This window comes from Haemaphysalis longicornis, unplaced genomic scaffold, assembly GCF_048455015.1.
Source record: "Haemaphysalis longicornis isolate Haplotype H1 unplaced genomic scaffold, Haemaphysalis longicornis Haplotype H1 scaffold_9, whole genome shotgun sequence".
Lineage (NCBI taxonomy): Eukaryota > Metazoa > Arthropoda > Arachnida > Ixodida > Ixodidae > Haemaphysalis > Haemaphysalis longicornis.
In genome coordinates this window covers 65576715-65590438 of record NW_027526460.1, presented here as the reverse complement: position 1 = coordinate 65590438, position 13724 = coordinate 65576715, and the positions used below count along the sequence as shown (strand labels likewise).

The 13724-nt window shown below is 49.1% G+C and overlaps 1 long non-coding RNA gene across 1 annotated transcript; it reads left to right on the top strand.

The window, feature by feature from the left end:
- Positions 1 to 4973: 4973 nt before the first annotated feature.
- On the top strand, positions 4974 to 10121 carry LOC144153795 (uncharacterized). Its single transcript, XR_013319381.1, has 3 exons — positions 4974 to 5065; positions 7603 to 7633; positions 10061 to 10121. It is a non-coding gene; the product is annotated as an uncharacterized LOC144153795 (long non-coding RNA).
- The last annotated feature ends 3603 nt before the right edge of the window (positions 10122 to 13724 follow it).

The following is a 13724-nucleotide window of genomic DNA, read 5'->3' as shown; positions in this document are numbered from 1 at the left end:
CCTACTCCCAGGTTTTTCGTGCTTCTCAACTCCAGGTGCATGCACCCTTTGTTCAATCGCAACAGAACAGAGGCTCCCGTCACAATTTTCTGGGCACGGATTGCAACATACCGGACATCTAGGACACGGACGTTCCACCTTACACTGCGCGACCCACTGAAGCGCGAGTTGCCGTCGACTCAAACCGCATTACCACTGCCGTCCTCGCAGTTCCTTCGCTTGAACCACGACAGCAAAAAGGACAGCCGTCGCTTTGGAGGTGGCAACGGCCCCATACCAGTATTAGCACTGATTCCCCGCAGTCTTGCCGCTACTACTACAAGGACAGCCTCTCAGCCTTCAAGGCTTTGATCGCAATCGAGAGTACCCACCACTTCTGTATTGCGTGGACCCCAGTCAATTCTTTGAAAGATGTGAACAAGGCGGCACATGCTCTTGCCTGCGATATTTTACTCGGGGCTCATTAAATGAACAAGAGGGACCTTTTCCAACCGTCCCAATATCCCTTAAGCTCTTCCACATACGCAAAAATCTTGTACCACTACTTAGAACACCGACTTCGCACTCCCTATCCCCACCCTTCCTACATCTGACATGGACCGCAGACCAACACACACAATACTCGGGAATTCCACCCCATCTTACAGAGTGTATATACCTACAACTGTCCCTATTGCCGGCAAGGAATACTGCATACCACTTTGTGGGGGCGTGCAACTACGCACGAAACCACCTCCTGTCCCTTCGCAATAGGAGTGGAAATAGAAGCGGTCCAGCTTACGTTCACGGCGAACAGGGGACCGGCTGTGCGGCTTTCTTTCACACGGTAGAGTACCACTGCTTACTCCGTGGCCGCTTCCACCAGACCTTCGAACGCGTTGACACGCAAGGATATATGGCCGTGGAGGTCTCGAACTCTTGCCATCGGGGTAGCGCCGCCCAAGTGGCAAGACGAAAAGGCTGTCGATGTGGTCCTCGACGAACATGTAGGTACGGCCAATAAGGGGGCGAGGGTGCTTATAGCCACATCGCAGTTAACCTCCAAGAGTCATATACCTTCGATCGCCGTATTTGCCTGGCCAGTAAAGTAGGACGCCAGGTACTTCAAATTCTTGATTGGAGGCAAGGTCACATTGCAGTCAGTTGTTGCGTCGAAATGGTCATCCCGAAAATCTAGGGATGTGCAGCTTGGACAGCGCGGCGAGGCTTGGGCTGGGCACAACGGGAGGGACAGCCGGTGGATACAGGTTTGCGTGCGAGGCTTCGTTCGGACCATCTCCCGTTCCAGGATCCCCAGCGATTTGGCTGGAAGGAGCCGCGCACCTAGTTACCAACTCGACGCGCGTACGAATATCTATCACCTTTGCGTCGTACTCCCAGGGGCAGCCAAATCTGAGTCGAAGTCTTCGTTTCAGGGGCCTTTCTCAAGGGCTTTCATCTCATCTCACTTCATGTTGATGAGGTTCATGGACCCGTGGAGAGCAACGGAAGGCGGGGCCGGATTCAGCAGCATAATCTCGATGGCGGCAATTCCTTTCGTTATAGCGTTCCGAACCGCACCACGATTGGTGGCGGAGTCTGTGTACGGCTGAGGTATCGGAGAAGCCAGGAGACCACGTGGTTTCCCCACGAGTGCAAGCGACGAACAGTGTTCCAGAACGAGGCTTCCCGAGTCATATGGATTAAAAGGAATCTCGACCCTAGTGTACGTCGGCGTCTGTGCCGCGTCAAGTCCCGGGTTTCATGGCACCAGGTATTGTGGAAGGCGACGTAGGAAGGGGTCCACACAGCCAGTCGCCCTTTCGCTGGGCTCATCTCGAGCAACTGCCAGACCGCGATGTGGGATTGATGCCCCTAACTTCGTGCCCTCATCTGGGGAAGCAAGTCGCGCGGCTAACCTGACTGACCTCGCCTGCCTAACAAAGATTTTTCTCTCTCTCTGTCTGGGAACGACTAATTCTTTTGCGTCGAATCTGCAAATCTGACGTGACGCGTTCGGCACAAAAAGGAGCAATTTTTCGCGAGAAAAAGGTTTTTTTGCCGCCCTCACTCAAGCGTTGACCAAGCCCCATCGACAGCACCATTGTGGCCATCATCAGCACTATCATCGTCATCATCATCTTGTTCGCACCCATCAACAGTGTGGTGCGCCTGCAGCTCCCGGCAGACTAACATTTTTCTCGGTGTGGCCTTGATACGAAGTGTTCCCGTGCACTTCTCCTGAAAAAACGAGCGCCGTCGTAACAGCAGAATGGTAAAGTCGAGCTCTTTATTGCCTTCCGCGTGTGTGACTCGCCACTCCACAATTTTGTCTTTCAATTCCAACGCGAGATGCAAAACTGACTGTTGCGTATAAAGCGCTGACTAACTCACGTCAACGCCGAAGGTAGCCTAGCCAGTTGGTGCATCCTGGACGATGCACAGCGCGGTGACCGTGGGCGATTCTGTCACCCTGTAGTTATTTTTCGGGTGCATCCCTTTGGCTGCTGGTTTTGTTGTAGCGGCGTCCGTCTATGGCCGCGTAACCGAGTGAGCGAACGAAGCAGCCACGGCTGAAAGAAATACGATGAGGAGGGTCAGGCTAAGGGCAGGAGGAGGCGGCACACGCGGCTATGGCGTCATTTCTCTCACTGCCTCCTTTCACTCTTGTTTCATGCGACGCCCCAAAGACCCTGTAACTTTCCCTAGACGCTATTTCGTTCGGCGCTAGTCCGAACCACGTGACACTTGCGGGGGAGGCTCAAACGCCGGCGGCGACGTGCTGCGAGATAACAGCAGTGTAGCACGCGCTTCCTTGGGTTCACTGATCAGGCGATCACTTGCTGAGACGCAGCAGATATGCGCCGTGACCGCTCTGCGTACAAATTTTGCATTAGGAGAGAGAGAGAGAATAAACTTTATTTGGGCCTGCAGACGGTGGGGCGCCCATAACAGGGGCCCAGGTGCCGTGACGCGGCCGCGACGTCGTTACGATAGCACCTCTTGAGCCGCTCCCGGGCGCGCTCTACGAAGTCGGGAGGATCGTACCCCCTTCCCCGCGTCGCACTCCGGCCGCTGCCGTTCGAGGGCCGCCGCAACCTGCTGGACGGCCTGTAGCTGGGTGTTATAGTCCTTGCCCTTCTTCGCCGCATTGTACTGCGGTGGGAGCGTAGTGGTCTCGCTGGCCTCACGCGGTCGTAGTTGACAGTTCCAGAGGAGATGAGCCGTAGTGGCTCGCTCCCATTCGCACAGTCTACAAATGTCACTTTCATATAACTCCGGGCACACATGTCTGGCTAGCACTGGAGTCAGTATTGAATCAGTTTGCAGCTGTCTATATAGCACCGCCTCCGCTCGGGTAAGTCCCGGATGCGGGGGCGGCATAGTCCTCCTGTTGAATCGGTACCGCTGTAGCACTTCGTCGTAGGTGGTCAGGGGGTCCTTGTTACCTTCTGGGGCTTGCCACTCCGAGATTTCGACACCGCTAGCCACCGCGCGGTCGGCCAGTCCTCGCGCGGCGGCATGGGCCGTCTCGATGTGGTTGTCATTGCCCCGGCGGGATACACTGGGGCCCATATGTGCCGGGAACCACTTCACACACACCGCACTGTCACGCACTCCTGCTGTACGGAGGACACGCGCCGCGACACTGCACACCCTGTTTTGAGCGTAGTTTAGCACTGCTGTTCTTGAATCAGGAAATATAGTAACCGGCAGAGCATTTTTCGCACGGTTCTTCGCTCAACTGGCCGAATTTTCATGACTACCTACAGTCTAATTATCCGAAATGCTCGGGCAGGTAATGTCTGAAGCGTTGCTTGTTTAGTGAGTTCCCTCAGGAATACAAAGTGGTATGCTGGTTTTAAAATGCCACACCCGGCCCCTACGCAAGTGGAACCGAACTATGAAACGGTGTGAACGTAATGCTTGCTCGAAATTATGAAATTTCGGTACGAAAAGTTACAACCCGCTAATACAAGAAACCCGCAGCCGGTTGGCAGAGATAATGAAAGTGACGCACCACATTCTGCAATCGTCCAGTGCCTCCTTGTAAGGAGCGTTGAAGTCCATAACGAGACATTCGAAATGAAATGCATCGCTTATGTTGGCTCTGTGCATAAACAATTAGTGCTGCGCGCATATTGTAGCACAAATGCCTATTGATAACATACTTAGACATCACTTAGGACTTACAACATCGCTTTGTTGGCACGACCACACATATACGACCTCTATGGATGGAGCAGTGAATTTCCCTGATTACGTTTCTTCGTGGTTTCTACAACCAGCCCCGCCATAGGAAAGGTGTAGCATTGGGCACTACAGAGAAACAACGCTCACGTTGAGGTGGAATCCAAGAGAGCGCTTCTCTGATGAATGCGAAAAGCGAAAACGCTTGTGTGTTCGAGATTTCTACGCATGTTAAAGATCCCCGTTGGGACAAAATTAATCCGGAGCGCTCCACTACGGAGCGCCTCATCGCCTGTGTAGCGTCGGCGCGTTAAAATCTCATAATCAGCAATCAGTATCCAACAGAGGGTTTACTGAAGATGGCGACGCCTTTTATAGCCGAGTCACCGCCCGCCCCCTGTTAGAAGACCAACGAAATGCCCGGATCTGAAAACCCGATACTACAGGAATGACATAGTAAAATATTAACGTTGGAGTTTAACGTGCCGGGACAGCAACTGTGCTAGGAGGGGCGCTGCGGTGGTCCCCACCAGATAATTTATACATTATCTGGTGATATATACATTATCTGGAATAATGTATACACTATCTGGAAAATATCCTACTGGGGATATTTTAGGGGGAATGTTTTTGTGTAGGGGAAATAAACGGGAATTTGTACTGAGCAATGAGAAAAACTGCGTTCGCAGCCGGTAGTCGAACTTGTGACTTCGTTATCAGTTGCACAAGACCCCAGCCATTCATCGCCCCAGCGGCGTTGAACTTTCTTTCCTTTGAGGTCAGACAACAATTGGACTTTTTACAGCCTCGGACTCAACTTCCTGATAGTGCTGCATCGCTTCAGAGTGCACGGAGCCCCAAACATACATGGAGCAGGACTGAAATTGAGAATCCGGTAAGCGCCATTGCTCAAGTCGTCTACGGGAGGTAACGCTTGCAAAGCTACCAAAAATAGTTCTGACACCTCATGTGCCTCCTGAAATCGTGAAACAGTGTTCTTTTTATTCTAGCGCATTTACCTCTACAGAACGCACAAGGTTTAAGAGGTTTGGTGTTAATTTATCGCGATTTCTTTTATGCCGCTAGCATAATTAACCTTGAAGCATCATCACTGCATTTGCTTTAACCACGCCATCATTATTTGAGATGCAGAGAGCGCTGTTACGTCGGGATGATTCCCAAATATTTGTTTTCTTTCTCGTAAAGGGCCGGGTATTGTAATGATTATTACAAGTAAATCGTAAACGCCGTTTATTTAAGAAGGCGAACTTGTGCCCACAAGCAATGAGCTTCTGCGAGCCTCAACCGTTCGGCGGCCGTCTTCCTCTTTCTCCCCCTTCGGAGCGCGCTCCTCTTCCCCTTCCTTCCCTTTGAGCCACACCTAACGGCCGAACAGAAAGGTGCACCGCTATGGACACAGTGGGAAGTTCAAACTGCACCGCAGGAGTTGCTGCAATATAAATTACCGCGTAACAAACCGAGAGTACCGGTAGAAATGTGCCGAAGAAACCGAGGCACGCTTTGCGGGATGCGACTGATGATTCTTTAATTGCGGGGAAAAAACTGCTATCTTTCTATGATGGTGATAGTAGGCGGCGGCTACCAATAGCCGCCTCTTCTTACTCGAATATTCCCAACGAAAGCCAATCGCTTGTTTCTAAGAGGTAGAATTGAGCGTTCGTTTTGCTGACAAATGGTCCCGCCAACGCAACGTATGTTGCAAATTTCGGGCGTGCGAGCGCCCTGATTGCACGCTATTCGTTTCCTTGGTGGGGTTTGTGCAGTTAGCCGAGTAGGAAGTCGCTTGAAATATGACGGTAAACTATTAGGATTCGTCGCTATTGTACTGATTGCGTGGAACGTATTGTACATAGTATTGTACATAGTATCGTACATAGTATTGTACATATAAAGTATTGTACATAGCTGGCATTACAAAACATCTTAGCTGATGCAGAGTGCTTGCTGTTTTTGTGTATTTCGACTTATGTTTTCCCTGTTTTTGACGTCTGAGTATCGACAACTATGGAAAGTACCGTGCTTCAATGCTTACTGTTAAAGAAACAAGCTTCAACAAAGCAACACGGCTCAATCTTTTCCTTATAAACATGCCAATTTATAAGGGCTCTAACAACGTGCCTGCTCTATTAGCGGGTTAAATTAGATGTGGTTGGTGAGTCATTAAGCGTTTACTTAACGCTGATACTGGAACAATTCTGCTTTAGATTGCCAGGACGCAGGGGCGTAGCCGGCAGTGAGGAGAAGTTTGGGGTCAGAACAGCCGCACCCCTCCCGCCCTATTCCTTTGGCCTTCTTTTCGCCAATGAAATTTGCGCAGCGAATCTATACACTATAATGTAAAAGGAAAAATAAGAAGAATGGCGGGTAATTGCAGCCGAAAAATGTCTTAAAATTTTGAGGGGTGGAGTAGAGGCGGAGGCGCAGGTTCGTTTTTGTTTTCTTTTTATCGGCGGCGTATAGCACACCCCTAAAAATATTTCTGGCAACACCACTGCCAGCAGACGAATCAGTGGTGTAGTAAAGTAACTTGTTGTGCGTAGATATATGTTTGTCACTTTCTCTGTGCGTGTGACCAAAAATTCAATTCGCCTTCATGCTTCCCTAAATGAAGCATGAAAGTTTTGCATAATTCCGAGAAACATAAACGACCCATTAGACTAAAATACCAGTGTTCGAATCGGGATCAGCGATGGCTCCTAGAACACGCGTATTTGAAGCCTTCCACAGCGCGAGGCATTCCATAGCGCGAGTCCAAACCGTACAGTGGCGCAAAAGGGACCCACCACACAATTGCGCCGGAGATAAAGCAAGGCAATAAAGCAAGGCAAGGCAAGGCAATTTTGTATAATCTTCACCAATTACCCCCTTACTCAATGCCCTGTAAAGGGGCCTGTAAGGAATTTTAAATAAATAAATAAAGAGAAGAACGCAGTCAAACGAGTCAATACACCAGCGAAATACCCCATCGTCACAGTCAACTCTCCCAATTCACGACGGCCGGACCAAGCAGCAGCGGAACACGCTAGGAGACAGATCGAAGCTTGTCGAAAGCATAGGGGGTGAAGCGGATCGCGGAGAAAATCGCTTCAGTTGCAAGACGAAGATGCCTTTCGAGAACGCGAGGTAGCAGCAAAGCGTCTTAAGCGTTCAATTAAGCATTAAGGCTTTCGCAGTGAGTACCCATAGGAAGTGCTAAGGTGTCGTTGTACAATTTATTCATTAATGTAAGCTACCGAAGAAACTGTCTAAAGCTCAACAGGGGAGTTCTCTACGCGCATGCTTTCTTAGACTATTGAGATTTTTTTTACGTGTTTTTTGTGTTAAATAAATTTTGTGAAATAAGAAAATACCACTCGCTATTTTAAAAGCCACTTTTAGTGTTCTTACGCACCTATTTGTGTTTTGTTGTAGGGTACCAGCGCTACCGCCATCACAAAGAAAGGTAAATTTATCATTGTTGCTTCACTAAGAACGTTGTACGGAAGGTTTGTTGGCAGCATAAGGTATATAAAGGGATATAAAGGGTATGGTAGAGTTAACATATATAATGATTGTCCAGCGCATGGACAGATTTCTGCCCGCACGAGGCATACAGTTCTGTGAAAAAGTTCTAACATTTAGAAAATTCGATAAAGGATTTCTGGAGGCGAAGGCACTGTATCGTATTTTTCTCTGATTCTCCAGCGCAAACTTCTGGGCAATGCATTTTTGTATTACGTCCTTGTAAAAACCCCTTCTCCGCTTGGGCACGGCCGCAGGTATTTACATTTGCAAGGTTGGTGGGCACGTAAGAGCGCAGATGTTCCTGTGGAGCTGGTGCGGAGAGGCCCTATCCGTAGTTTAGATACTCATTCAATGCAAGGAACTCGACACAACACGACACAAACACACTGCCTAACTCTACAGACAACACATTCCACTCCACCCATCGTTGTTTTAGGCGTGATGATTTGGGATCCCGCTAAACGTGTTTTTAAGTATTTGTCGGGTGTTAAGTTTTTAAGCTGATTTCCTATCATGCATAATCAGAATTGGTCCTATACACCAGCCACCACCATTGTCTTCAACTGATTTTGCTCTCGTTTTTACTGAGCGATTTTAGTGTTTACATCTTCACCCCTCATACATAACCAGTGATTTAGCTCTTTTTGCCCCAGTTGGCCTTGCCCCATAAACATTAGACCATCATCATCATCATCATAGTGGAGCAGATGTTTCGAGGTTGTGTGAACAAAGCCGCTAATGAACAGGCTTGGAAAACAAGCACAGCAAACAACACTTATGTTACACAGTGTCCTTGGCGGTTACACACACACTTTGATGTATCGCGAAAAAAAGCAACATCACGCGTGCTAAAACTGACGGTCACACACACACACACACGCACACGCACACGCACACGCACGCACGCACACACGCACACGCGCACACACGCACACACGCACACACGCACACGCACACACACACGCACACGCACACATGCACACACACACACACACGCACACGCGCACGCGCGCACGCACACACACACACACACACACACACACGCACACGCACACGCACACACACACGCACACGCACAAGCGCGCGCACGCGCACACGCACACGCACACGCACGCACGCACACACGCACGCACGCACACACGCACGCACACACGCACACACACACACACGCGCACGCACGCACGCACGCACGCACGCGCGCGCGTACAAAAAAGGAGGCACAAGTAAACCAAGTAAGTACTAAAGAAGCTCAACTCGGAGCTTCTACAACGGTCAAATACGGCTGTCTACTCCCCGAGTGGAGATCACGTAAACAGAGGAGCATTAGGGGACTCTTTGTACTCAACATGACAGGAGGGCTGCCCACTACAGTAACAAAATCATCAACAAATAGTGGCTGGATTTCTACGTGGCCGTCAATTACTTGCCCCACCAAAGCGACAGCTAACTCAAGCACTCTGAAATTCCCAACTGTTCCCCTCGGAGCTCTAACCAAACACGGGATAGAGGCTCTCCTACACTGAATGATTCGCGGGACCGACGACAGTAAACTCGTCACCGCTAACCCTGTGGCTCTGAAAAAACAACCCACTATGCATCCTCGCTAGCACGCATCGGCTTCGCCGGGCCGCTGGCCCACGCGCCCGGGACCGAGGAGTGCGGGTAGCAATGACCGTTGGTCGTCTATATTTAGGACCTAGGAAGACGGACAAGTCACCGCGAAACGAATTTACGAGTCTACTCGATTCGGTTAGCCTCGCAAGCCTACCGACCAGAGTTCTGCTAGAAACTTACCCCCACCCCCCTACCCCTCACCGCCCGGCGGACTAAATGTACTGCGTCTCCAATATATCCCTCTGCTGGCATGCCGTGCTTCCCTTAAATCCCTACGCGCCGACTGCGGGAAACGCCGTTGGTTGCGCTAGTTTAAAGATGGAGCCTTCTTCCTCGTTTCCTGTGGTATCGCCGATACTGGCATGTTCGTAAGCGCCACGGGCCCGCTGATCACGCGCCCAGCACCTTCTTGTGTTGTGAGGACAGAGCAAAACGCAAACGAACAAAACAGACTGCGCGCTGAACACCTTGACAAGAAAAAAAGAAGCTACACGAAATGGCCACCCCGTGCAGGAAGCCGTAATGGCGGACGAGAAAACAAATAAATTCAGCGCTTTGTAGCTCGGCGTTTTTGACACACTACCCCAATTCTTGTCTAGCTCTTCGGCGGGCCTTCAATGCAGAAGACTTGTTCTGTTTTCGTTTGAATTCATTGGCAATATGCAGAGAGCCATATGATCTTTTCCTAACGCTGTGACCAGTATTGGGTCAAAGATTCGAAAATATTTGAGAAATTCTACTCCACCCGTAGGTGGCGAAATCGATCAAGCCAGTAGTGGCCAAGGTGACTCTACGCCTACCGCCGAGTCTCCCAGGTGAGTTGATCGTCTTTGACGTCTACTTGCCATCTTTGCAAGGCAAACCATTCTTAGAGGCGTGCATGGGCGCACCTGGACCTGTTGCACTGCCCCGCCCTTTCATCGCCCTATCCGTAACATTCAGCCAAACGAGTGCTTCCCTGTGTCGCTGTAAAAATCACTCTTACTGCGTGGACTGGGTGAACTGGGTGAGCATTAGAGCATGTCGTCTCCAGAAGGCCTGCCCAAGTGAAGTTTTCCGTGAAGCAATCTAATCTTCAGAGATTTAACTTGATCATTGCTGCAGCAAGAAGAAATAAAAACAAGTCAGCTAGATTTTTTGTTATTCCTCAAGTGGGTGCTTGGTCTTTAAAACTTCAGCCCAGATGCCAGCTTACGTCACAGTACGTACTTATCAGGCGAGAAACCGTATAGAACATGGTCAGTCGCCCTGCAGTTTCTGATTCAGTATTGAAGCATTAAAGGGATAAAAGGGATAAAAAAGTAGTCTTTTTTATGCAGTGATAACGCTCAGCATTCCGGATGCAGCACATTCCAACTCCCAAATTCACGACAAAACAGTGTAATAATTCATTTTTCTGCAAACGCAAGGTGTGTAAACTTGTTGCGGAACTCTGCAATCAGAGAGGAGTAGTTTTTCTACACCACAGTATAAAAACTATGAAACAGAATTATACAAAAATGTTTCTAGAGGTAACAATCTAATTTTACCAGACCAGTAAATTCATTCAACAATATTTCGAAGGAGGAACCTGTACTCTGGTTACTGCGCGGTCACAATGGTGCAAGGTTAGGCTTGTGGCGATTCGTAGTTGATACCAATTTGTCAGGCCTTTGTCTGCTGTTATAGGATGCCGTTGCGCGACAGTCCGCTGGGCGGAGGGAGTGACACGGATGTCGACTCGAGTTCGCCGAGGTACAGCCCACCTCCCTCGGCGTTCGAACCTATGGCTATACCAGACTTTGAGCGCCACATATCGGAGTTTCAACGTTACGCCCTGTGCGATCTTCGGGGGCATGACAAACCTTCGCCCAACGCTAAATCTGGTGAGTTCAAAATCTTTTGCGGGGGGGGACATTTTATTCGCAGGTGCAATTGCCTTAAATGAGGTCCTAGAAAGATAGCTTGGTTCGAAGTCTCTGAGAGATAATTGTCCTGTCGCAGATATCAAACGGCTGAGGATAATGCAAATCGTGTGCCTCGTTCCAGCGAACATCTCTTTGCACTCTACACAAAGAGCGCGGGACATCATAATCAGAACTGGAAACAATTATTCATTCCAACTCTAACACTAATCTGGCGTTGTTTTCTGCTATTTCTCCTTCACTGATGACGCCACGTCTACCGTTAATGACCTACAGATGCACTTCCCGCACAGTTGACACTTTCTGAGTGCGTCGCTTTGAAACGTCCTTGCCTTGATCTCAGATGGCTGTATGCGCTACTCAGCAAAGTAACTTCACGCACGAACTTATGTTGATTGTGTATCAGTGTATTGGGACCCTAAAGTCTATATTTGCATAAACGACAAATTCAGAATCAGATTTCGGGGATTTCCGCACCACATCGTTGCGTGGGCTACAACATACGCCGTTAGGGAGTGATCTGGACTGATTGAAGGGACCCTGACACTTTCTATATGCGCTTTCACTCTTTCCTTGGCGTCCGGAAGTACGGCAAAAGCTAAAGTTATCGCCCGCACGCAGTGGCACTGCATGATTTGCTCGTCGCACCAGATACGCCTTCCATTTCTGCTTTGTTTTTGTGCAGGGCTTTTTTTAAGTTGCGATGAAAAACCGTTCATTACTGCAACTGAAAAAAAAAAATAAACGGGCCAACAGCCGCCACATGGCCTTAGTGACGTAATTCGAAGAGTCGAGGAATGTCAAGATTGTGAAAGAGTGAAAATATTTTGAGCTAGTTTACAAGTTATCTCATGGGCGTAAACCAGTAATTTCTGGCTGAGGTACTTTGCGACACCCTAATCTAAGTACAGGGTGTATTAGGACACTACATTCTGCAAGCATTTAAGATTTAAAAAACAGTTGAAAGAAGTGTTGCAGGGTGCCTTTAACACTACGGGAAATCGTTGACGTAGGTCGAACTTATCTCTTTATCGAACACTGCTGCTTTGCACTGAAGCAACGCTTAAGGGTGAATATACTTTTGTTGTACTTGAAAAATTACACGTTTTTAAGGTCTTTCTACGTCTGTTAGGCGACCAACGATGTGTTGTTGGCATAGGAATAAATAATTTAGGCAGTAATTTCTTTTTGCCGTTTTCCTCCCACTTAAAAACGACAAGACCCGCACCACGAAGCGCCGAGCGCCTTTCGTCGCCTTCACTCGATCGCCGCCATGTTTCTAAACACCTGTTCAAATTGGCGTTCGTGTTCGCCACTTGTTCTTCTTGCCGCATTTGCCGCCATTACATTATATCTTTAGACTGGTATTTCGTTCCCAGAAGGCATCTCTAATTTCCAGTTTTGCGACCCTTATCAATAAGCTGTATGTTTTTTCGAGTTTATTAGAAACCGAGCTTAATTTACGGGCTCCAGAAGCAAACGTGTGGGAGCCTTTACACTTCTCTCTCAGCTGGAACTGTCACAAACATAACGCCATGCACCTGCGCAAATCAGGTCACTACATAAAATACAGACGAAAATTCCCGCTCATTCTTGTGTGCCTCCAAAAATCTGCAAATAGGGTTTACTTACAACAAGCTCAGCAAGTATGACCCAGTCTCAGAAGTTGTCTTAGTAAACGCAGTACCTTTGTTTGCGAGCATACTGTCACATGTAGACCATGTTAGGAGTGAGCGCATTCTATTACATTCCTCTTCCTAGGGTCTCACAGGTGAGGAGCCCAACTCACCGGGTCTTCCTTTAACATCCGCTGTACCATCCTTTGGCGGCAGGAAGCCGCAGGCAAAGGGTGTGAGATAATGCTCTCGGTATGCTTACGGAGGCTGGCAGCCCGTGATGCGCAGAAAACGTTAACTACTGTTGTTTTTTGCCTGATGTCTTCGAATACATAGTGCTTTACGGGTCGTTTCTACAGTTTTTGCTCATGCATGCGACATTCCACAAAGAGCAACGCGTTGCAAGTTTCTTACCGTGGGAACCCGAAACAGCGCGGTAAGCTGAAGCAGCTCACGCAGCTTGCGAATTTCGGCTATAGGGCAGGTAGGAGGGAGGGGGGATCAAAGTTACCACATCTACGCTGAAAATTCAGCCAATGGACAAAATTGACATATTCAGGTTACGAAATGTCGGTCCCTTTTAAGGTAACGCGATGAGAAAACTGCAACGCGTAGCTGTGTCGTGCGAAGCTGCATGCACGTGAAAAAAGCTTAAACAGGCTTCCGTAACATGCGCGCTGTGTACGGGGCGATCAGGTACAGTCGAAAAAGCGCTTAGAGAGAGAAAAAGACTGAGAGAAAGAGAAAAAAAAGAATTTTTGTTTCGCCATGTTCTGGAGGGCGCCTATGCGGCCTCGGCCAGGAGCCCTCTGGCCCTTGCGGCGTCTCTGGCTAGCTGGTTTGCAGAGACTTGATCCGGCGGGTCTGAGCTGAGCGGGGCGGTCTCCCACTGCTC